The sequence below is a fragment of the Oncorhynchus gorbuscha genome, linkage group LG14, assembly GCF_021184085.1.
Source record: "Oncorhynchus gorbuscha isolate QuinsamMale2020 ecotype Even-year linkage group LG14, OgorEven_v1.0, whole genome shotgun sequence".
Classification (NCBI taxonomy): domain Eukaryota; kingdom Metazoa; phylum Chordata; class Actinopteri; order Salmoniformes; family Salmonidae; genus Oncorhynchus; species Oncorhynchus gorbuscha.
Genome location: NC_060186.1, coordinates 34,314,620 through 34,338,886, shown reverse-complemented (window position 1 = coordinate 34,338,886; position 24,267 = coordinate 34,314,620). Strand labels below are relative to the sequence as shown.

The following is a 24,267-nucleotide window of genomic DNA, read 5'->3' as shown; positions in this document are numbered from 1 at the left end:
AGTCCAGCGTAGATGGACCGACAAGGTAGTACAGGATCTTGATGGAGAGACCTGAGTAGTAGCGCTCACCAGTAGCCCTCCGCTTACTGATGAGCTCTGGCTTTTACTGGACATGAAATAACAAAATGTCCAGCAGAACCGCAATAGAGGCAGAGGCGGTTGGTGATTCTCCATTCCCTCTCCTTAGTCGAGATGCGAATACCTCCCAGCTGCATGGGCTCAATACCTGAGCCAGTGGGAGGAGATGGTTGAGATGCGGAGAGGGGGGACACCGTTAACGCGAGCTCTCTTCCACGAGCTCGGTGACGAAGATCTACCCGTCGTTCTATGCGGATGGCGAGTTCAATCAAAGAATCCACGCTGGAAGGAACCTCCCGGGAGAGAATCTCATCCTTAACCTCAGCGTGGAGTCCCTCCAGAAAACGAGCGAGCAACGCCGGCTCGTTCCAGTCACTGGAGGCAGCAAGAGTGCGAAACTCTATAGAGTAATCCGTTATGGATCGATCACCTTGACATAGGGAAGCCAGGGCCCTGGAAGCCTCCTTCCCAAAAACTGAACGATCAAAAACCCGTATCATCTCCTCTTTAAAGTTCTGATACTCGTTAGTACACTCAGCCCTTGCCTCCCAGATAGCTGTGCCCCACTCCCGAGCCCGTCCAGTATGGAGTGATATGACGTAGGCGATACGAGCTCTATCTCTTGAGTATGTGTTGGGCTGGAGAGAGAACACAATATCACACTGGGTGAGAAAGGAGCGGCACTCAGTGGGATGCCCAGAGTAACACGGTGGGTTATTAACTCTTGGTTCCGGAGACTCGGAAGACCAGGAAGTAGCTGGTGGCTCGAGACATTTTACATTACATTTACATTTACATTTAAGTCATTTAGCAGACGCTCTTATCCAGAGCGACTTACAAATTGGTGCATTCACCTTATGACATCCAGTGGAACAACCACTTTACAATAGTGCATCTAAATATTTTAAGGGGGGAGGGGGTGAGAAGGATTACTTTATCCTATCCTAGGTGTTCCTTAAAGAGGTGGGGTTTCAGGTGTCTCCGGAAGGTGGTGATTGACTCCGCTGTCCTGGCGTCGTGAGGGAGTTTGTTCCACCATTGGGGAGCCAGAGCAGCGAACAGTTTTGACTGAGCTGAGCGGGAACTGTACTTCCTCAGTGGTAGGGAGGCGAGCAGGCCAGAGGTGGATGAACGCAGTGCCCTTATTTGGGTGTAGGGCCTGATCAGAGCCTGGAGGTACTGAGGTGCCGTTCCCCTCACAGCTCCGTAGGCAAGCACCATGGTCTTGTAGCGGATGCGAGCTTCAACTGGAAGCCAGTGGAGAGAGCGGAGGAGCGGGGTGACGTGAGAGAACTTGGGAAGGTTGAACACTAGACGGGCTGCGGCGTTCTGGATGAGTTGTAGGGGTTTAATGGCACAGGCAGGGAGCCCAGCCAACAGCGAGTTGCAGTAATCCAGACGGGAGATGACAAGTGCCTGGATTAGGACCTGCGCCGCTTCCTGTGTGAGGCAGGGTCGTACTCTGCGGATGTTGTAGAGCATGAACCTACAGGAACGGGCCACCGCCTTGATGTTAGTTGAGAACGACAGTTTGTTGTCCAGGATCACGCCAAGGTTCTTAGCGCTCTGGGAGGAGGACACAATGGAGTTGTCAACCGTGATGGCGAGATCATGGAACGGGCAGTCCTTCCCCGGGAGGAAGAGCAGCTCCGTCTTGCCGAAGTTCAGCTTGAGGTGGTGATCCGTCATCCACACTGATATGTCTGCCAGACATGCAGAGATGCGATTCGCCACCTGGTCATCAGAAGGGGGAAAGGAGAAGATTAATTGTGTGTCGTCTGCATAGCAATGATAGGAGAGACCATGTGAGGTTATGACAGAGCCAAGTGACTTGGTGTATAGCGAGAATAGGAGAGGGCCTAGAACAGAGCCCTGGGGGACACCAGTGGTGAGAGCGCGTGGTGAGGAGACAGATTCTCGCCACGCCACCTGGTAGGAGCGACCTGTCAGGTAGGACGCAATCCAAGCGTGGGCCGCGCCGGAGATGCCCAACTCGGAGAGGGTGGAGAGGAGGATCTGATGGTTCACAGTATCGAAGGCAGCCGATAGGTCTAGAAGGATGAGAGCAGAGGAGAGAGAGTTAGCTTTAGCGGTGCGGAGCGCCTCCGTGATACAGAGAAGAGCAGTCTCAGTTGAATGACTAGTCTTGAAACCTGACTGATTTGGATCAAGAAGGTCATTCTGAGAGAGATAGCGGGAGAGCTGACCAAGGACGGCACGTTCAAGAGTTTTGGAGAGAAAAGAGACGGAGATTCTGAAACTGTCTTGAGAGGTCGGAGACCTGAGCGGCCAGGGTCTCAACGGCATGACGAGCAGCAGACAATTCCTGCTCGTGTCTGCCGAGCATCGCTCCCTGGATCTCCCTGGATCTCCGTAGTCGGCCATTCTTGATATCTATGTTTAGCAGACGCTTTTATCCAAAGATCAGTCATGTGTGCATACATTCTACGTATGGGTGGTCCCGGGAATCGAACCCACTACCCTGGCGTCCATTCTTGAGCTACAGGATCCTTCTGTTATGCAGGTGAATGAGGACCCAAAAGCGACTTAACAGAAACAGAGTTTATTCCAGTCCTAACAGAAAACGACTAATCCTGAATTCATTCACAGGTAATGTCCAAACAGGAATAACAGAAATCCTCTAGTCTGTAGAGGGGAACAACAGGAGAAGCGGCCACAGAGTGCAGGTCGCTTCGGGTTGGCGCAGGCCGTAGCTGATAGAGACACCTGCTCACACGCAGCATCTGATGAAGGCAAAAACACGACAGGACGGAACAAGAACACAGTACAGCAAACAAGGATCCGACATGGACAGAAGCGGAAACAGAGGGAGAAATAGGGACTCTAATCAGAGGGCAAAATAGGGGACAGGTGTGAAAGAGTAAACAAGGTAGTTAGGAGAATGAGGAACAGCTGGGAGCAGGAACGGAACGATAGAGAGAGAGAGAGAGAGAGAGAGAGAGAGAGAGAGAGAGAGAGAGAGAGAGAGAGAGGGAAAGAACCTAATAAGACCAGCAGGGGGAAACGAATAGAAGAGAAAGCACAGGGACAAGACATGACAATCTATGTCAAAACATGACAGTTAGACTTCAGTGCAGCTTTTGACATTATCGATCATAGCCTGCTACTGGAAAAACATAAGTGTTATGGCTTTACATCCCCTGCTATATTGTGGATCGAGAGTTACTTGTCTAACAGAACACAGAGGGTGTTCAGTGGGGCCTCCAGGTAGAGTCAGGCATTTCCCAGGGCAGCTGTCTAGGCTCATTAATTATTTCAATCTTAACTAATGACCTACCACTGGCTCTGAGTAAAGCCTGTGTCTATTGTATGCATGCTGATAACTCAACACTATACATGTCAGCTACTACAGCAAGTGAAATTACTGCAACACTTAAAGAGCTGCAGTCAGTTTCAGAATGGTGGCAAGAAATAAATTAGTCCTAAATATTACAAAAACTAAAAGCATTGTATTTGAGACAAATCATTCACTAAACCCTAAAACCTCAACTAAATCTTGTAATGAATAATGTGGAAATTTAACAAGTTGATGAGACGAAACTGCTTGGTATAACCTTGGGTTGTAAACTGTCATGGTCAAAACATATTGATGCAACAGTAGCTATGATGGGGAGAGGTCTGTCCATAATAAAGCGCTGATCAGCCTTCTTAACAATTCTATCAATAAGGTAGGTGCTACAGGCCCTAGATTTGTCGCACCTGGACTACTTTCCAGTTATGTGGTCAGGTGCCACAAAGAGGGACGTAGGAAATGTACAACTGGCCCAGAACAGTGCAGCACGGCTGGCCCTTAAATGTATACGGAGAGCTAAAATTAATAATATGCATGTCAATCTCTCCTGGCTCAAGGTAGAGGAGAGATCGACTTCATCACTACTTGTATTTGTGAGAAGAACTGACATGTTGAATGCACTGAGTTGTTTGTTAAAACAACTAGCACACAGCTCAGACACCTATGCATACCCAATACATGCCAACAGAGGTCTATTCACAGATCCCAAGTCCAGCACAGACTATTGGCAGACACACAGTAAATAAAATAACATTTTATTGGTCACATACACGTGATTAGCAGATGTTATTGCAGGTGTAGCAAAATGCTAGTGCTTCTAGATTTGATTGTGCATTAATATCTAACAAATTACATGACATATACCCAATAAACACAATTCTAAGTAGGAATGAATTAAGACTGTATACATATGGACAAGTGATGTCAGAGCGGAACGGACTAAGACACAGTAGAATAGTATAGAAGTTTACATACACTTAGGTTGGAATCATTAAAACTTGTTTTTCAACCACTCCACAAATTTCTTGTTAACAAACTATAGTTTTGGCAAGTCGGTTAGGACATCTACTTTGCGCATGACACAAGTAATTTTTCCAACAATTGTCTACAGACAGATTATTTCACTTATAAATGCACTGTATCACAATTCCAATGGGTCAGAAGTTTACATACTGTGACTGTGCCTTTAAACAGCTTGGAAAATTCCAGAAAATTATGTCATTGCTTTAGAAGCTTCTGATAGGCTAATTGACATAATTTGAGTCAATTGGAGGTGTACCTGTGGATGTATTTCAAGGCCTACCTTCAAACTCGGTGCCTCTGCTTGACATCATCATGGGAAAATAAAAATAAATCAGCCAAGACCTCAGAAATAAATTGTAGACCTCCACAAGTCTGGTTCATCGGTGGGAGCAATTTCCAAACGCCTGAAGGTACCATGTTCATCTGTACTAACAATAGTATGCAAGTATAAACACCATGGGACCACGCAGCCTTCATACCGCTCAGGAAGGAGATGCGTTCTATCTCCTAGAGATGAACGTACCGTGGTGCGAAAAGTGCAAATCAATCCCAGAACAGCAGCAAAAGACCTTGTGAAGATGCTGGAAGAAACCGGTACCAAAATATCTACATCCACAGTAAAACAAGTCCTATATCAACATAACCTGAAAGGCCGCTCAGCAAGGAAGAAGCCACTGCTCCAAAACCGCCATAAAATAGTCAGACTACGGTTTGCATCTGCACATGGGGACAAAGATCGTACTTTTTGGAGAAATGTCCTCTGGTCTGATGAAACAAAAATAGAACTGTTTGGCAATAATGACCATCGTTATGTTTGGGGGGAAAAGGGGGAAGCTTGCAAGCCGAAGAACACCATCCCAACCGTGAAACACGGGGGTGGCAGCATCATGTTGTGGGATGTTTTGCTGCAGAAGGGACTGGTGCACTTCACAAAATAGATGGCATCATGAGGCAGGAAAAGTATGTGGTTATATTGAAGCAACATATCAAGGCATCAGTTAAAGCTTGGTCGCAAATGGGTCTTCCAAACGGACAATGAACCAAGGCATACTCCCAAAGTTGTGGCAAAATGGCTTAAGGACAACAAAGTCAAGGTATTGGAGTGGCCATCACAAAGCCCTGACCTCAATCCTATAGAAAATTTGTGGGCAGAACTGAAAAAGTGTGTGCGAACAAGGAGGCCTACAAACCTGACTCAGTTGCACCAGCTCTGTCAGAAGGAATGGGCCAAAATTCACCCAACTTATTGTGGAAAGCTTGTGGAAGGCTACCCAAAACATTGGACCCAAGTTAAACAATTTAAAGGCAATGTTACCAAATACTAATTGAGTGTACATAAACTTCTGACCCGCTGGGAATGTGATGAAATAAATAAAAGCTGAAATAAGTCTCTCTCTACTATTATTCTGACTTGTCACGTTCTTAAAATATAGTGGTGATCCTAACTGACATAAGACAGGGAATTTTTATTAGGATTAAATGTCAGGAATTGAGAAAAACTCAGTTTAAATGTGCTTGGCGAAGGTGTATGTAAACTTCGACTTCAACTGTACATATGAGATAAGTAATGCAAGATATGTAAGCATTATTAAGTGAATGAGATACGGTAGAATAGTATAAAATGCAGTATATACATACGAGATGAGTAACTCCACATATGTAAACATTATTAAAGTGACTAGTGTTCCATTCCTTAAAGTGGCCAGTGATTCCTAGTATGTGCCTATAGGCAGCAGCCTCAAATGTGTTAGTGATGGCTGTTTAACAGTCTGATAGCCTTGAGATAGAAGCTGTTTTTCAGTACTACATAGAGCTATGACTACATGCAAGTCTATTCCACATCAAGTAACTCATGCAACCAGTAAAATCTGATGTAAAAAAAACTGATAAAAATACACCTTATGGGGGCCTCTCGGGTGGCACAGTGGTTAAGGGCACTGCTCTGTCGCAACCGGCCGCGACCAGGAGGTCCGTGGGGCGACGCACAATTGGCCCAGCGTCGTCCGGGTTAGTGAGGGGTTGGCCGGTAGGGATATCCTTGACTCCAGCAACTCCTGTGGCGGGCCGGGTGCAGTGCACGCTAACCAAGGTTGCCAGGTGCACGGTGTTTCCTCCAACACATTGGTGCAGCTGGCTTCCGGGTTGGATGCGCACTGTGTTAAGAAGCAGTGCGGCTTGGTTGGGTTGTGTGTCGGAGGACGCATTACTTTTTTCAACCTTCGTCTCTCCCGAGCCCGCACAGGAGTTGTAGCAATGAGACAATATAGTAGCTATTAAAAACAATTGGATACCACGAAATTGGGGAGAAAAAGGGTCACATTTTTTTTTTATGGAACAGAGAGGACTGTGGAGACACACACACACACACACACAGATTTTGCGTTGTAGATATGTGGATATGTGGTAGTAGAGTAGTGGCCTGAGGGCAGACACTTAATGTGTTTGAAATATTTTTTAAATTGTATAAAAATACACCTTATGGGGGCCTCCCGGGTGGCGCAGTGGTTAAGGGCACTGCTCTGTCGCAACCGGCCGTGACCGGGAGGTCCCTGGGACAACGCACAATTGGCCAAGCGTCGTCCGGGTTAGGGAGGGGTTGGCCGGTAGGGATATCCTTGACTCATCGCGCAGCAGCGACTCCTGTGGCGGGCCGGGTGCAATGCACGCTAACCAAGGTTGCCAGGTGCACGGTGTTTCCTCCAACACATTGGTGCGGCTGGCTTCCGGGTTGGATGCGTGCTGTGTTAAGAAGCAGTGCGGCTTGGTTGGGTTGTGTGTCGGAGGACGCATTACTTTTTTCAACCAAGGTTGCCAGGTGTACAGTGTTTCCTCCAACACATTGGTGCGGCTGGCTTCCGGGTTGGATGCGCGCTGTGTTAAGAAGCAGTGCGGCATGGTTGGATTGGGTGTCGGAGGACGCATTACTTTTTTCAACCTTCGTCTCTCCCGAGCCCGCACGGGAGTTGTAGCAATGAGACAAGATAGTAGCTATTAAAAACAATTGGATACCACGAACTTGGGGAGAAAAAGGGGTCAAATAAAAAATTTAAAAAATGGAACAGAGAGGACTATGGAGACACACACACACACAGATTTTGCGTTGTAGATATGTGGTAGTAGAGTAGTGGCCTGAGGGCAGACACTTAATGTGTTGTGAATTTTTTTTTTTATTGTCTATAATTGCCTTAATGTTGATTGGCCCCAGGAAGTGGGGATAGATAATAAAAACAAATACAATTACATGAATTTGTCCCAATACTTTTGGTCCCCTAAAATGGTTTACTCGATATGGGTGAAAATATCTTCAAATTAATAGAGCCAAAAACAACAAAAAATGTCTCACTGTATACATAAAGGGTAAAAATTAATACCAACCTTGGCAGTCTTGGCATAGTACAGAGTCCTCCCACGCAGTTTGAAGTAGCGTCTCTTCCAGCGCTGGAACGAATTGGTCTGTTTTACCAATTTGCCCTCCTTCAGGATCGTCTGCACAGGATGACAATGTAGGGAGACTAGTCAGTGACGTCCCCATCCTCCCAAACACACTAAAGTACATGCACATACACACAAACACAAGTGATGCATGGGATCATCAATGTGCAGCTTTATCAAAACATCAACCCCATGACTATATAAATAGGTAAGAATATAATATCATCATGAACCGCACAACCTTTTCTCGGGAACGTCTGTGAAATCGAATGTATAATCCCCTGAGCTGCACTAACAATGCCAGCCATTCACAATGTCTGAACGATGTCACCCTTAATCTACCAAGTTTAGCTACCCGAACCCCTGCAGCACTGAGCACTCTTACCACCAGCACCGTTATATCATCTCTCTGCACAGAGATATAGCATAGCCTAGCTCCTCTACTCTGACATATAGGGGGTTTGGACAGTAATATTGGCCATGGTTGATTTACATATCCAGGGAGGCAGAGTCACTGAACTGGGCTTGACATTAAGACATTGCCAAAGCTGGAGAGCGGAGACACACAGTCAGTTCACAAATAAACCCACCTAGTGTCTAAATGTAGGAAGGAGGTAGGACTACTATCTTGAATTCTACCTAACCAATTAGAGACTCAGTAAAAAAAGATAGGGTGTGTCCCAAAATCTCCAACCTTCTTCCAAACTCCATGGCATGGATTTAAATGCATAGGAAAAAGTTACTGGAAGAAGTTGCTCACCATTGTTAAATCTATACGAAAAAGTCAGAGAGTGGAGTATTGGGACTTAGCCTTCCAGTGGAGACAACATTTTGGGTGAGCATCCAATGTTAGCATTAGGGGCAACCAGAGAATTGTTGATGAACCAACATTTTGCTCTGACCGCATGCTCTCCACAGTCATCCTCTGCTTTGAAAAGCAGTGCTGCGCAGTAAAGCATCACCTAAGGCAGGGATATTCAAATCCGATTCTGGAGGTCCAGAGTACTGCTGGTTTTCTGTTCTACCTGATAATTTTACCCACTTGGTATCCCAGGTCTAAATCAGTCCCAGGTGAAAATCAGCAGTGGAACTGACTTTGAAGTCCAGATTAGAATACATCTAAATCTAAGCAGTCAGTCATAACTACAGTGTTACAGTGACGTATTACCGCCAGTCCGCCACACCGGTAACTCCAAAGCTGTGCTTTGAAGCTGCTGATGGTCAATAATAATCTACCAAACGTGCTAAATGCCAGTCAGTAATGGCCTGGTACTCAGCACTCTATTGGCACTCTAATCCCTTTGACATCAATGCAAATGCTTTCGAAAATCAAATCAAACATCATGAGACCATGAGCTCACGTTGCCCAATTTTCTATTGGTTAAGCAATTGCGTGAGAAAACAGAGTTGATGGCCTCTATTAAAAAGAGGAGGATCCCATCAGCTTAATAGGGTAGGCCTACTATATTAAGCACATTGCTTCACTTTATAACAGGAGTATAGCCTACCTGGCTGGCATGAAAATGAACTAAGGGAAAAGCGTCCTCCATTCGCTATTTATATGCATAGATCATTCCCCCTGCTTCTGACAGGTGAATGATAAATAGTCCATTCTAAAATATATTTTAAAAATGTCACATATTATTTAATACATGTAAAAGACCAGATTAAATGAACAATAGTCTGATGGGCGACAATATTATCACTTGTGAATGATGTATTATCTATCACTTGTGAATGATGCCCAGCGTGTGAAAAGAGAGTTTTGACTGGCCACTATCTAAAAGAGGATCCAGCTTTCTCGTGCTGCTTAAAATTAAGCACATTAATCCACTTTACAACCGGGTTAGCCTAACCGGCGGCTCCTGAGTTTCAAGTTTGGGGAAAATCAGTTACCATAAAAATGCACCTTTATTATAATAATGCATTACATGCATAATCGCATTTGCAGACCTATGTAATTGCAGTCCTACTACCAATTGCAGACCTATTGGTAATGTGATGAGTAGATTGGATAGTCATAATTTAGGCTAATAATACAACTCAATCACTGTTCGAAAAAAAAAAAACAGTTCAATGCATGGCTGAGCACGTATAGTAGGCCTATGTTTCTTCTATCTTTGCATGAGGGAAAAATGAATGGAGAAATGTACAGAGAGTTCCTTGATGAAAACCTGCTCCAGAGCGCTCAGGACCTCAGACTGGGGCGAAGGTTCACCTTCCAACAGGACAACGACCCTAAGCACACAGCCAAGACAACGCAGGAGTGAGACTTTGGAACAAGTCTCTGAACGTCCTTGAGGAGGAAATTATTTTCCAAAAACAAACTTTTAAGTAGCACTGAACCAACAATGATAAATAGTGAATATGCACAGTGCGCACTCACAGGGAAATCACCGGGGAGATGACAGATGCTCTCCGCTGGTGCTATACTGTTGTTTGCTCAATTAGGTTGATCATTTATGATAACTAAAAACACATAGTAGTCCTTTCATTGTCTTCGTTCTACAGCAATAACCATTTTCTTTCCAAATTATGTTTACCTGCAATTGTATTTTGAAAATTGCGGTATGCCTGGCTTGGCCTCTACTTTTCACAGAGACGCAACTCAACAATAATCTGGTCAAATTGCTCTCTGCCTTTCCTTCCGATTGTAAACAATACAATTTAAAACAATACACAATTTATTACAAAAAATAAGCTAAATATCTCCGTGGCCAAAATCATGTTTTAGTAGCCTATTTTGAATGATTGTATTTTTTTTTGTATAAACAGGAGTAGGTGATGAGACTAATGAAGTATGCAGCCTGAGCAAGGAGAGAGCATGCCTTTCATGTGACTTCTTTCAAATCATTAGAGTCGAATGCAGCCTTAGAATGTATTAAATCAAAGCATATAGCTTAACTTTTGTATCACAACTAAAGTTACATAAATAACTCAAAATGAAGCATATGAGAACCTGTTTCTTTGTTAACCGCTCAACACAGAATAGCCACATTTGCAAACTCCTGACACTCCCTCGAAATCGCATGGAGAAAATGCATTTTCTATTTTATTCAGCTATGTTCAATTGTATTCTTCATACTATAAAATAATGGCAAGGAATTCTAAGCAAATATTGTCTGCTAAATGAACTAGCATAGCCCACAGCCATATAACATAGCCAGATATGAGGGTATACATTTTCTTCATATCTTGTTTCTTTAGACCTGTCTAAAATAAATAATGGATTTATTGTGATGGTGTAGGCTATATTACATGGATTTAGACTGAAAATGTAGATGTTCCAAAAGGTCTGTATCAGTGGCTTGTAGGCTGTGTGTGGAAGCCAGGAGATAGACACTAAACGTGTTAATGTTAATTAATGGTCCAATACCTGTGAGACCTGAAGTTATTTGCATGACAATCACTGGTTGACCGCCACAGCCTTAGTCATAACAGCTTTATCATCATTGCATAGCTTTTTAAAAATACATTTAAAAAGGCTTTGAAGGTCTGAGGTGAATATGATTCCTTGTTAACAAGAAAGTTAGCCTAATACTGTGGTAGCCATTATGACTGTAAGAATGGGCACAGAGCTGCCACCACGGCTATAAATTCATTTCAATAGGAACTGCTGCTCAATGGGTGGTAGCAGGTGACAGCTTAGCTCTGGTCCAGGGCGTTAGTGTGCCTTCCGCTACCAACGGTTAGTATAGGAAAAATGTGTTGTGTACACACAAAATGTAGCAGCTTAGGAACAAATATAAAAGGAAGTAATTAACAAGACTGAAGCGCAACAACAATGAAATGAGAGCCAGCTTAACATGAAAAGGAAGAGCCCCGATGGACACAGTTTTTGTTTACTGCAATTCCCTGGTTTTCCATGAGAATTATGTAGTTGGTGTGGACTGCTTCAATCTCGTACTCCATTACTTAATTAAGGATCTGACCCTTTTTTTCCATTTTCACCTAAAATAACATACCCAAATCTAACTGCCTGTTGTCACGCCTTGGTCATTGTATCTTGTGTTTTTGTTATATGTTTGGGTAGGCCAGGGTGTGACATGGGTTTATATGTTGTATTTCGTATTGGGGTTGTATTAATTGGGAGTGTGTATTATTAGGGGTGTGTCTAGTTAGGCTTGGCTGCCTGAGGCGATTCCTAATTGGAGTCAGCTGATTCTCGTTGTCTCGGATTGGGAACCGTATTTAGGCAGCCTGAGTGCGCGTTGTATTTCGTGGGTGATTGTACCTGTCTTAGTGTTAGTCACCAGATAGGCTGTATTAGTTTCATTCGTTTGTTGTTTTCTTCTTCCGTTATTTCATGTACCGTATTAGCTTCATTAAAAGTCATGAGTAACCTACACGCTGCATTTCGGTCTGACTTTCTACAAACAACAGACGAACAACATTACACCTGTAGCTCAGGATCTGAAGCAAGGATATGCATATTCTTGATACCATTTGAAAGGAAACCCTTTGCCGTTTGTGGAAATGTGAAATTAATATAGGAGAATTCTTTATTTATTTCACTTTTATTTAACCAGGTAGGCAAGTTGAGAACAAGTTCTCATTTACAATTGCGACCTGGGCAAGATAAAGCGAAGCAGTTCGACACATACAACAACACAGAGTTACACATGGAGTAAAACAAACATACAGTCAATAATACAGTAGGAAAATAAGTCTATATACAATGTGAGAAAATGAGGTGAGATAAGGGAGGTAAAGGAAAAAAAGGCCATAGTGGCGAAGTAAAAAAATATAGCAAGTAAAACACTGGAATGGTAGATTTGCAGTGGAAGAATGTGCAAAGTAGAGATAGAAATAATGGGGTGTAAAGGAGCAAAATAAATACAGTAGGGGAAGAGAGTTGTTTGGGCTAAATTATAGATGGGCTATGTACAGGTGCAGAAATCTGTGAGCTGCTCTGACAGCTGGTGCTTAAAGCTAGTGAGGGAGATAAGCTTTCCAGTTTCAGAGATTTTTGTGGTTCGTTCAAGTCATTGGCAGCAGAGAACTGGAAGGAGAGGCCAAAGGAAGAATTGGTTTTGGGGGTGACCAGAGATATACTTGCTGGAGCGCATGCTACAGGTGGGTGCTGCCATGGTGACCAGCGAGCTGAGATAAGGGGGGGGGGGGGGGCTTTACCTAGCAGGGTCTTGTAGATGACCCGGAGCCAGTGGGTTTGGCGACGAGTATGAAGCGAGGGCCAGCCAACGAGTGCGTACAGGTCGCAGTGGTGGGTAGTAATATGGGGCTTTGGTGACCAAACGGACGGCACTGTAATAGACTGCATCCAATTTATTGAGTAGGGTATTGGAGGCTATTTTGTAAATGACATCGCCGAAGTCGAGGATCGGTAGGATGGTCAGTTTTGCAAGGGTATGTTTGGCAGCATGAGTGAAGGATGCTTTGTTGTGAAACAGGAAGCCAATTCTAGATTTAACTTTGGATTGGAGATGCTTAATGTGAGTCTGGAAGGAGAGTTTACAGTCTAACCAGACACCTAGGTATTTGTAGTTGTCCACATATTCTAAGTCAGAACCGTCCAGAGTAGTGATACTGTACGGGCGGGCAGGTGCGGGCAGCGATCAGTTGAAGAGCATGCATTTAGTTTTACTTGCATTTAAGAGCAGTTGGAGGCCACGGAAGGAGAGTTGTATGGCATTGAAGCTTGCCTGGAGGGTTGTTAACACAGTGTCCAAGAAGGGCCAGAAGTATACAGAATGGTGTCATCTGCGTAAAGGTGGATCAGAGAATCACCAGCAGCAAGAGCGACATCATTGATGTATACAGAGAAGAGAGTCGGCCCGAGAATTTAACCCTGTGGCAGTCCCATAGAGACTGGCAGAGGTCCGGAAAATAGGCCCTCCGATTTGACACACTGAACTCTATCAGAGAAGTAGTTGGTGAACCAGGCGAGGCAGTCATTTGAGAAACCAAGGCTGTTGAGTCTGCACATAAGAATGTGGTGATTGACAGAGTCGAAAGACTTGGCCAGGTCGATGAATACGTCTGCACTGTATTGGCTCTTATCGATGGCGGTTATGATATCGTTTAGGTCTTGCTAAAATCCTAAAATGTGGGTTTTATCAACCCCACCACTTGCCATTGTACAAAACTAGTTTATGGCTGCGCCTCAAAAAATTACAGTTTGAAATTAACCAATTAAGATTTGAAGTGTGATTACAACATGTGCATACAGTAGGCTCTAGTTGTTTAACGGAATAGCCTGAAAAAAGATCTTCAGCTCAGATTTACTCAAGAGGCATTATGTCTCTGCATGGTCAATCTGACATCTGCTGCGGCCGTACAGGATTTACTATGATGCGGTCTCCGCAGAAGGAAGAGCATTCGTGCCCGATGTCGACCAGATGCATAAGCGTTTTGTTTGGCCAGATTTCCGTACTTGACGCACGTGCTTCGCTTTTCAACTAGCTAAAAGCTACCTAGTTGGAGTCTATGTGTGTACTTCCGTTTGTACCACCACACAGCAAAGCAATGCAAAAGTTGAAAATATTAACCGCATGGGGTACACAGAACGCCCCGCAGCCTAATGAGGCACCCCCAACGTAGCATTGCGAACTGCTCCATTGACAGTGAATGACTTCCACCGGAACGCGAATACTTTGATGAATTTGGTAGACATGAGGCATCGTATTTCTTGTGCTTCGCAGAGCTGTTGTGAAGAAAGTTGTCAAGGAAGTGAGTTTGCGTTTATACAAAACCTCCCTCCCACATCTACCGTCAACCAATCATGTAAATGCAGAGCTAAACAGACCTATAAAAGCCCTCCGCATTGTTACACAATTTGAGAGGCACACGGTGATGCGGTACGGAGCTCGATTTGGCATCCACAAGTCTCTGGAGCCTCCGCAATTGCTAATACATGTCATGTCTCAAAATCTATCTTACCTCTATGTCCTCTGTAGCTCAGTTGGTAGAGCATGGCGCTTGTAACGCCAGGGTAGTGGGTTCAATCCCCGGGACCACCCATACGTAGAATGTATGCACACATGACTGTAAGTCGCTTTGGATAAAAGCGTCTGCTAAATGGCATATTATTATTATTATTATATAGAAAATTGATGACGAGTTCAACGGCGTAGTTCGTTTTTGTGTTTCTTTTAACAAAAAGTAGGTTAGTACTCGCACAGCATCCACTTTTTTTAGACCACTTTTTTTGTTAACCCTTTTAGCTAACCCTTTCCCTAACCTTTAACCTAACTCTAACTCTAACCCTGGTGAATGGATGGCACCGGAATTGAATAAGCTCCGTTCAAGACTATCCTATCAAAGGGACATTAACAAGAAATTTGTGGAGTGGTTAAAAAACAAGTTTTAATGACTCCAACCTAAGTGTATGTAATCTTCCGACTTCAACCATATATGAAGGATCATCAAGCACCAATCTACCTCACCAAGCAAAGTGAGAAGAATAAGAGCACCACATTGAAGCTGCCCAGCAGGGAGACCATCCTGTCTGATGTTCAGACTCTGCTTGCAGATGTAAGAGAATAAATCTGTACTGCCCTGCCCACTTCACTGTTGCGCCAAGCAGAGGAAACTGAAGTTTTGAAATACATCAAAAAGCGTGAAGACTTCTGCCTGAAGTCAATACATGCCGCAGCGTACATGTATGCTGGCAAGAACATCCTGTCTGGTGCAGAGATCAACAAGGTCATCACTACCTTGGTCATGCCACCTTGGCCTGGATGAGGGCATGGTTCTTGGCAGTCTGGCGAAGTACACGTCCAAGCAAGGGCTTTGGGATGGTGATGCAATATGGCAGCCATGCCAACATATCTCATCAGCCACCTGGTGGAAGGGACTTTGTGGATCTGAGGCTCTTTCCCCTGTTGCCTCCATCATCCTCTAAATCCCACCAACATCAGCCGCCTTAGAGCGCAACTGTTTCTTGTTTGGGAACACACACACCAGAGCACGCAACAGGCTTCACCAATACAAGGGTTGAAAAATTAGTAGCAAATTTGAGGCTTTTTGAGCCTGACAACGAGCCATCCTCAACAAGATTGGAAAGTGAAGATGAAGCCTCAGAGCCTCAGAGTCTGATGTTCAAGAGGTGGACTTTGAGGAGGTCCAGGGAGAAGCGGAAGTCCAGGGAGAAGCAATGGAAGCTTGAGAGGAAGACAACCAAAGCTTTAGTTTCTAGACTATCTAGACTATTTTATAGATGTATGTTGAAAACGTTTTTGGGAGATACGATGGATCATTGGGAATCATTCAATATCCCCTTTCTTTTGTTGTTCAGTGAAATCCTCCCATGTGAAGAGTCAACTCATTTCATTCAAGTTCGTAACTAAATAGTTTTTTAAATTTCTATTGGAAGGATTTAATAATTTTCAATTATGTCTACTTATGATAAGGTAAAAAGTTTGTTTCTGTCTCCATATGATATGGTAAATATATCCATTGCAAAAAACATCTACATTTAAATGGTATTAATATTAATTTGCATATATTTCTGTTACTTCCCAAATATTCCAAATATGGGATGTGTCCACCTCTGAATATTCCCCAAACTGTGCAAACCTAGTCTGAATACTTTCTGAATGCACTGAACGCTGCTGCTACTCTGTGTTTATTATCTATGCATAGTCACGTTACCCATACCTACATGTAGATATTACCTTGACTACCCTGAAGCCCTACACATTGTACCCCTTCTATATAGCCTCGTTATTCCTTTTTTATTGTGTTACTATTTTTTCTTTAGCATTATTATGCATTGTTGGTAAGTAAGCATTTCACGGTAATGTTGTTGTATTCGGCATGTGACAAATAAAATTTTACAGGACTTGAACCCTAATCCCTAGCCTAGCTAATGTTAGCCAGCTATCCACAACTAAATGGATTTCGTAACATATCATAAGAAATGGACGATGGACATTCCCACATTAATACATACCATACAAAACATAACATAATAAATGGAGCAGCTTGGATTTAGGTAAAGAATAATACAAAATGCTCAGAGTCTCGGTTGAATTACAGCATTCCCACTGGGCACACACTGGTTGAATAATTTCAATTAAATTACATTGAACCAACATTGAATAGACATGGAATTAATGTTTTTCATCTGCAATTATTCTTCTTTTATTTATTATGTTACCAATAATATTGACATGTTAATAATATTTTCTGACTACAATTAATGTGTCATCTTTTAACTCAAATCTGTTAGCTTTCAAAATGTAAGTAGGTATATCTAGCTGTCACACCTGGTGTCATAGACGTAACGTAGTAAACGTAAATCCAGAACATGCAAATTAGTATGATATGTTGTGTTTGGTACGCTTACATAAGACAGGGTGGATGGGCGGGCGTATAACACGAACATCCAGCAACAAAGGTTGCGAGCTCAAATCTCATCACAGACTGTAATATTTGTGTTGTGGAGAAATGACCAGGCAGGAGACGGGAGTACAGTTAGTTTTCGTTTAGTCAAAACCCCTCGTGCTCTACAGTTCCCGGCACCCCAGTGTGCATGTGCATTTCCTATTAAGTCTAGTAACGTAACACTGGCGTAATGCATTACTGCTTAGTAACAGCACAGTAACTAATATAAACAGATGTAGATCCCAGATACTACACAGACAACTTTAGCATTTTAACTAATTAACTACTTACTATGTTTTAGCTACTTTGCAACTTAGCATGTTAGCTAACCCGTCCCTTAACTGCAAGCCTTCCCCTAACCAAAACTTAACCATTTAACTAACTCCTTAACTTAACCCTAAATCCTAGCCTAGCTAACGGATTTACGTACAGAATAATACGAAATGCTCTGAGACCAGGTTTCTGCCAGCCAACTGACAACACATTCTGATGGAATAGCTCGTCCTATGCTTTGTATAAACCCAGAGAATATATTGGTTCCTTTCTTTCCTTCCTTTCCAAATACAGCAATGTGAACGCAAATAGGACTCGGCCCACAAAATAGGTGAAGTGAAGTGGCAAAACAGTTGAGTCCTCTTTCAAAGGCAAGGGCAGTGTGAATACAACGACAACTGTTATTTAGCTTGTTTTGTTTTTCTTCTCAGAGTTCACTTTAAAAAGGACTGAAATCGGTATTTTTTTTAAAAGGGGCCTATATGTGAAATCACTCTTGAAAAGAAAATCATTAGCCAAAACATAGCCTGTCTCCAATGTACAATATTGTATTTTACAACATATGTCTTGTCAGATAAGTACTCCTGAAAACGTATAGATAGTTATGAATATCAAACGAGATGCCGAATGAATCAATTGCGATAGTAGTTAGAAGCAAAAACTAGCTAGAGCTGGCCAACAGAATCGAGGAGTATCATATTGCTATGAAACAGCTGGCCATTCACATATGGAGCTATTTAGCCGCAGTAATCCACGGATTTAATATATTTTAAGTTAAAATAGATTAAGGTTTTGATGAAGGTTAGCTAACGTTACGATTTATCAACACTCAGTAATGATACCGTTAGGTGTGGTGCTGATGATAGTACAGTAACGTTACTGATATCGAGAGCTCTAGCTATTATAGTTCCAGCTAGCGCAAGCGAGACCTGTCCGGGGACCCTACTCGCCATCTCGCGGATGTAGAGAGTCAGGAAAGAGCGGTGTTTCCCATTTGGCCTCGCAAAGCTAGAAAATTAGCATAGCGGATGGAGAGAACAGCTACCGAAAAGTATGGTCGCCTTTGGCTTTGAATTGCAATATTACCAATGCAATTACAGGTTACCTTGCTTCGTATCTGACCCGATGTGGAAACTTTGCGTATTAATTTCTGCGGAGATCCATGTTCCTGCTCTGGTTCACTATCCGAAGATTCATCCAGGCATCTTGCCGTGGCCTCGACTCGGACTGCCACCGCCATATCATTCGCCCCCAGGGAATGATATATACAACGAGTGGAAGGTGGAGTCAAGAGGAATTTAGCACCCCCTTGTGGTCAAGACAGGGCAAAGCAGCACCACTCGGGGTTTTTCTCAACGCATGCATCCTCCTGCTCCTCTCGCCTTCTTTTGGAAAAGGGTCAAAGGTAATCAAGGAGAGGCGGCGAGGAGAAGGAAAGATTACGAAAATGCGCTTGTATGAAGTTGGTGTCAATTCGTGACCCAATCAGCTCTTTCAAATGAATCTGTTCTGAGCTGCACTTCATAATGCAATTGAACCACATTAATTATGACAGACTGACTCAATTTCCTGATGCTGGTTTGAAATGTTTGGGAGCAGCTTATTGATGTCCTGTACTCATGCTCCTGGATAGCACAACATTTTTGCTCCTGTCAGTGGAAATATATTGCATATTTCAAAATACAATAGTTGTAAAAACATCGTTTGGAAAGCAAATAGCTATTGCTGTAAAAATAATACAATGAAACGACTCTAATATGTATTTTAGTTAGGCTATGAAAATTTTCAACTTAATTGAACGAACTCTACGCCATACTATGTGCTATAGACTCATAGAAAAAAGGTGCCTTTTTTTCTAAGAGTGTATAGCATAGAGTATACCTAAGCTATAGGCTATATCAGATACGTTTCTTTTTTCTTTGCACAACATGTTGCCTTTTCTAAACACATTGGGAACCATAGGATAACCCTTTGAATAAACCATTTTGGTTCCATGTAGAACCCTTTCCACAGAATAGTTATATCTTGAACCAAAAAGGGTTCTCCTATGGGGACAGCGACAGAACCCTTTTGGAACCTTTTTTTCTAAGAGTGTAAGTGCTCAGCCATGTATTGAACAGTCTTTTTTGCAAACAATAATTGAGTTAAATTATGACTATCCAATTTACTCATCACATTACGAATAATAAGCTATCACACAAGTCTGAAAATGCAATGATGCATGGAATATTTTACAATAAAGGTGAATTTTTATGGTGAACATTTTTAGATGTCTCAGATCCACTCAGCACAGCCATCAGTTCAAGTCTAGTTTTGATTGACACTTGATGGAGTTGTCAACTAACATGAATTCCGAGTGAAATCAACAAAACTTTGAACCATGATTTAGGTTAAAAGTCACAGAATTATTTTACGTTGTTAACTTTTTACAAATCAAATCACTTTTCCACGTTGATTCAGCGGCATCAGAAGTGGTAAGACTGAATTTTTGTTGTTGAAATTATGTGCAAAAAAACATTGATTCAACCAGTTTGTGCCCAGTGGGATATGTCTCAGTGGGAGTAATCAAAAGTCTATCTTTCCACTGACTTGTACAACTCTCTCCAGTGTATTATGGCTTACCCATGCGAGTAAGCCAAACCAGGCAACTATATTGAATGTGAGGATAGTTTCAATAAAGCATATAGAAGAAGTGCAGAATGGATGATATTTAGCCTTCTCTCAAGTAAATCATAATTTATTAAACTTTTATAGGTCAAACTGTTACATATCAATGACACTGGTCAGCAATAAAAATGTAACCGAGGAGCAGTGGCGGTTGAATGAATCACATCCTTTATCCATCAATCATTTCCGCATTGGGAATACAGGGCACCAGGAAGCAGTCATTGGTAATTCTCAATGCTGACATGTACAATGCAGCTAATAAAAGGAGGGTCAAAGAAGACGGAAGGCCATTAAACAAAGTGTACATCTAATTGTACATGTACATTATGGTGTGAGAAACAAGGTCACTCGCTGGGTGTAGGTGTTCAGGTTACATAATGCCTTTTGTTTGTTGTCCCATTGTTTGTAGGGTTCAAGTTTCTCAGGTGTCTTGAACGCATTATGGAACCAGTGTGAATGAAGTGGTCTCTGGTTCCAGAGAATGAAGTGGGAAAAGAGAGGAAGAGTTTGAAAACTGGGCCCCAGCTGAAGAGCACAGCTCCTAAAAGCTTTCAGTGTGACAGCCTTCCATCTCTCGCTCCCTCACTCCTTTCTCTTAAGGCCAGATTGTTTTTTAAGATGTTCAAACGTTCATAGATGACCATCAGGGTCAAATAATAATCACAGTAGTTGTAGGGGGTGCAACCTAGAGTAAATGTCAGTTGTCTTTTCATAGCCGAGCATTCAGAGGTCAAGACAGCAGGTGCGGCAGACAGCAGGTCCGGTGAACAGGTCAGGGTTCCATTGCCACAAGCAGAACATTTGAAACTAGAGCAGCAGCATGACCAGGTGAACTGGGGATTGCCAGGAATCCTCAGGCCAGGTAGTCCTGAGGCATGATCCTAGGGCTTAGGTCCTCCGGGAGGGGAGGGAGAGAGAGAATTAGAGGGAGAATACTAAAATTCACACAGGACACCAGATAAGACAGGAGAATTACACCAGATATAACAGACTGACCCTAGCCCCCCGGCACAGAGACTATTGCAGCATAGATACTGGAGACTGAGACGGGTGGGTCGGGGGACACTGTTGCCCTGTCAGACGATACCCCCGGACAGGGCCAACCAGGCAGGATATAACCCCACACACTTTGCCAAAGCTCAGCCCCCACATCCCTATCAACAGACCACCAATTTACTAAACTGAGACAACGCTGAGTATAGCCCATGAAGATCTCCTTCACCGCACAAGCAAGAGGGGGCGCAAAAACAGACAGGAAGATTATGTCCGTGACTCATCCCATTCAAGTGATGCACCCCTCACAGGGACGGTATGGAAGAGCACTAGTAAGCCAGTGACTCAGCCCCTGTAATAGGGTCTGAGGCAGAGAATCCCAGTGGAGAGAGGGGAGCCAGCCAGGCAGAGACAGCAAGGGCAGTTCATCGCTCCAGTGCCTTGCCGTTCACCTTCACAACCCTGGGCCATACTACCCTCAATCATAGGACCCACTGAAGAGATGAGTCTTCAGTAAAGACTTAAAGGTCGAGGCTGAGTCTGCATCTCTCACATGGATAGGCAGATCATTCCATTAGAAATTCTAGGCAAAATAAGGAGGCCTGCGTCTTGTGACCTCAGTCTACGTTTAGGTACACTGACCTCAAACCTATAGAACATTTGTGGGCAGAACTGAAAAAGAGTGTGCGAGTAAGGATGCCTTCAAACCTGACTCAGTTACACCAGCTCAGGAGGAATGAGCCAAAATTCACCCAACTTATTGTGGGAAGCTTGTGGAAGGCTACCCAAATTGTTTGACCCAAGATAAACAATTTAAGGCCAATGCTACCAAACACTAATTGAGTGTATGTAAACTTCTGACCCACTGGAAATGTGATGAAAGAAATAAAAGCTGAAATAAATCATATTCTCTACTATTATTCTGACATTTCACATTCTTAAAAAATAAAGTGGTGACAGGGATTTTTTTACTAGGATTAAATGTCTGGAATTGTGAGACTGAGTGTAAATGTATTTAGCTAAGGTGTATGTAAACATCCGACTTCAACTGTATATATTTTTCTGCATAATAAGCATACCTCTTGAGCTGTCTATCATCCTGACTTGCGAAATGAAAAAAACCTAAATATGCATTATTGCAAAAGGATTTTTTAATGATCAGTTAGCTAATCCAAGTTTATCATTTTAAAAGGCTAACACAATGTGCCATTGGAACAGTCATGATGGTTGCTGATAATGGGCATCTGTACGCCTATGATTCCCTTAAAAGTTAGCCGTTTCTAGCTACAATAGTCATTTACAACATTAACAATATATACACTATATTTCTGATTAATTTGATGTAATTTTAAATTGATTTTAAAAAATGGCTTTTCTTTCAGAAGCAATCCTTTCTAAGTGATCCCAAACTATTAGCATGGGTATTGAAAGATACCAGAGGGTGGATAACAACAAAAAAAACACTAATATAAGAAGTGGACGGTACATGTTTTGTTATTGGGCTAAATGTATACATTATGATTTTCCTCTGAACTGTATGTGAACCCCTCTGCAATCTACTGCCACCATTAAAAACTAGGACTTCAACCAGGATGTCCCTATGCTATTTGCTCTCTTTCTCAAACTGCTAGCACAAAGCCTAAGTGAAATGTGTTTTGTTCACAAAAGATCTGGGGAAAAAACATCAACTAGCCCAAATCAGCTCTACATAATTCAGTAGGGAGGTGTGCCACTACCACATATTATACCCATTATACCAGCGGAGAAACTACGTCACCTACATACGTAGGGTATTACCATATCTCTTCAATTCACATTCCTTGCAGAAATAACTTTTTGCAAACCTTTTAAACATCCAGAAAGACAGTGGTCTTAGAAGGGTATTTGTCACGTTCTTTCAAAATCGAACCCAGAAGCAGACCAGGACAAGGAGAGTAGGAAGAATGTGAGTATTTATTTACAAGTGAATGTGTAGATATATCCAGGTGGCGTAGCGGGCAGCGGTGGTGAGTTGATGGGAGTAAATAGGTGGATCCAATGGGGTAGCGGAATCCTCCGACGACCAGGCAGGTATGGGGTAAATGATCCGGGTGAGTAACTGAAGACAGAACAAACTGAGGTAAGTTTAAGGCAAGCAATACGTAAAAAAACAAAACTAATTCTATCCAACTTGAGGCTGATACTATGGCACAACATACTGTTCATGGCTAACGATCCGGCAGGGAATGGATGTCAGGTCAGAGCTTTTGAAGGGGAGAGGTGATGATCAGGACAGGTGTGCAGATTACTGATGGGATACAGGTGCGGGTGAACATCGATCTCCCAACAAGCTAATTCGCCCGGCAATCAGACCGGGTGCGTTCCAGGACACCGGAAACACACTCCAGGACAGAAACACAGGCAAACAGACTCAGGAAGCGGGATTCGTGACATGTATACTTTATATTTTATGTGAATGGATGTGGATTAAATAATTCTGCCTCAAGGTGTTTCACCGTATCCACTGGTCCGGGGCCAAACTTGGAAGAATATTCTCTGATTTTGATCCTACCTGTGTCAGATGTTAAATCGAATTAGCCACACTGTTTGCATATGTTTTGGGGCTGTCATAAACTGTCAGGTTTCTGGGAATTAATATTTAGCCCTTTTTGGAGTACTGCCCATAGGTAACCCCTGTCAAGAATCCAGTCGGACACTGTTGCTTATACAATTCTTTTAGCTAGACGGCTAATACTACAGAACTGGAAGATGGCAGCTCCCCCATCTTATAAATATTGAGTTATATTGTGCTCTCTGAATCTAGAAAAATTTCAATTCACGTGGGAACCCCAAACTGTTTAATGAGGCTTGGGCTCCAGACTGGTCTTACTTTACACCGTTAAACAGTCCATCCTCTGATGGCATTCCTATTAAAACAAAAATACGTCTGCATTTTACCCCCCTGTGACTTAAGGGTTGGATGAGCTTTTCTTTTCTTTCTTTTTTTCTGGGCATTAAGGTAATGTGCTTATTGATTGTGACCTACGGATGCCTTGTTCATCTTGCCCAGTAAGAGACTAAAATGTGAGCTTTTTTTCCCCGTTTAAAAAAATATATATCTTTTTTGTTCACGCCTACATAAAATGATTATTATTCATACT

At 42.9% G+C, this 24,267-nt stretch overlaps 1 protein-coding gene across 1 annotated transcript in view; it reads right to left on the bottom strand.

Annotated features, from left to right (window-relative positions):
- The window catches only part of LOC123994821 (diacylglycerol kinase delta-like), a 167,818-nt gene that overhangs the window by 123,777 nt on the left and 19,774 nt on the right, over nucleotides 1-24,267 (bottom strand). The window contains 1 exon segment of the mRNA XM_046297832.1: nucleotides 7,790-7,900. The gene's annotated coding sequence lies outside the window, so the exon portion shown is untranslated.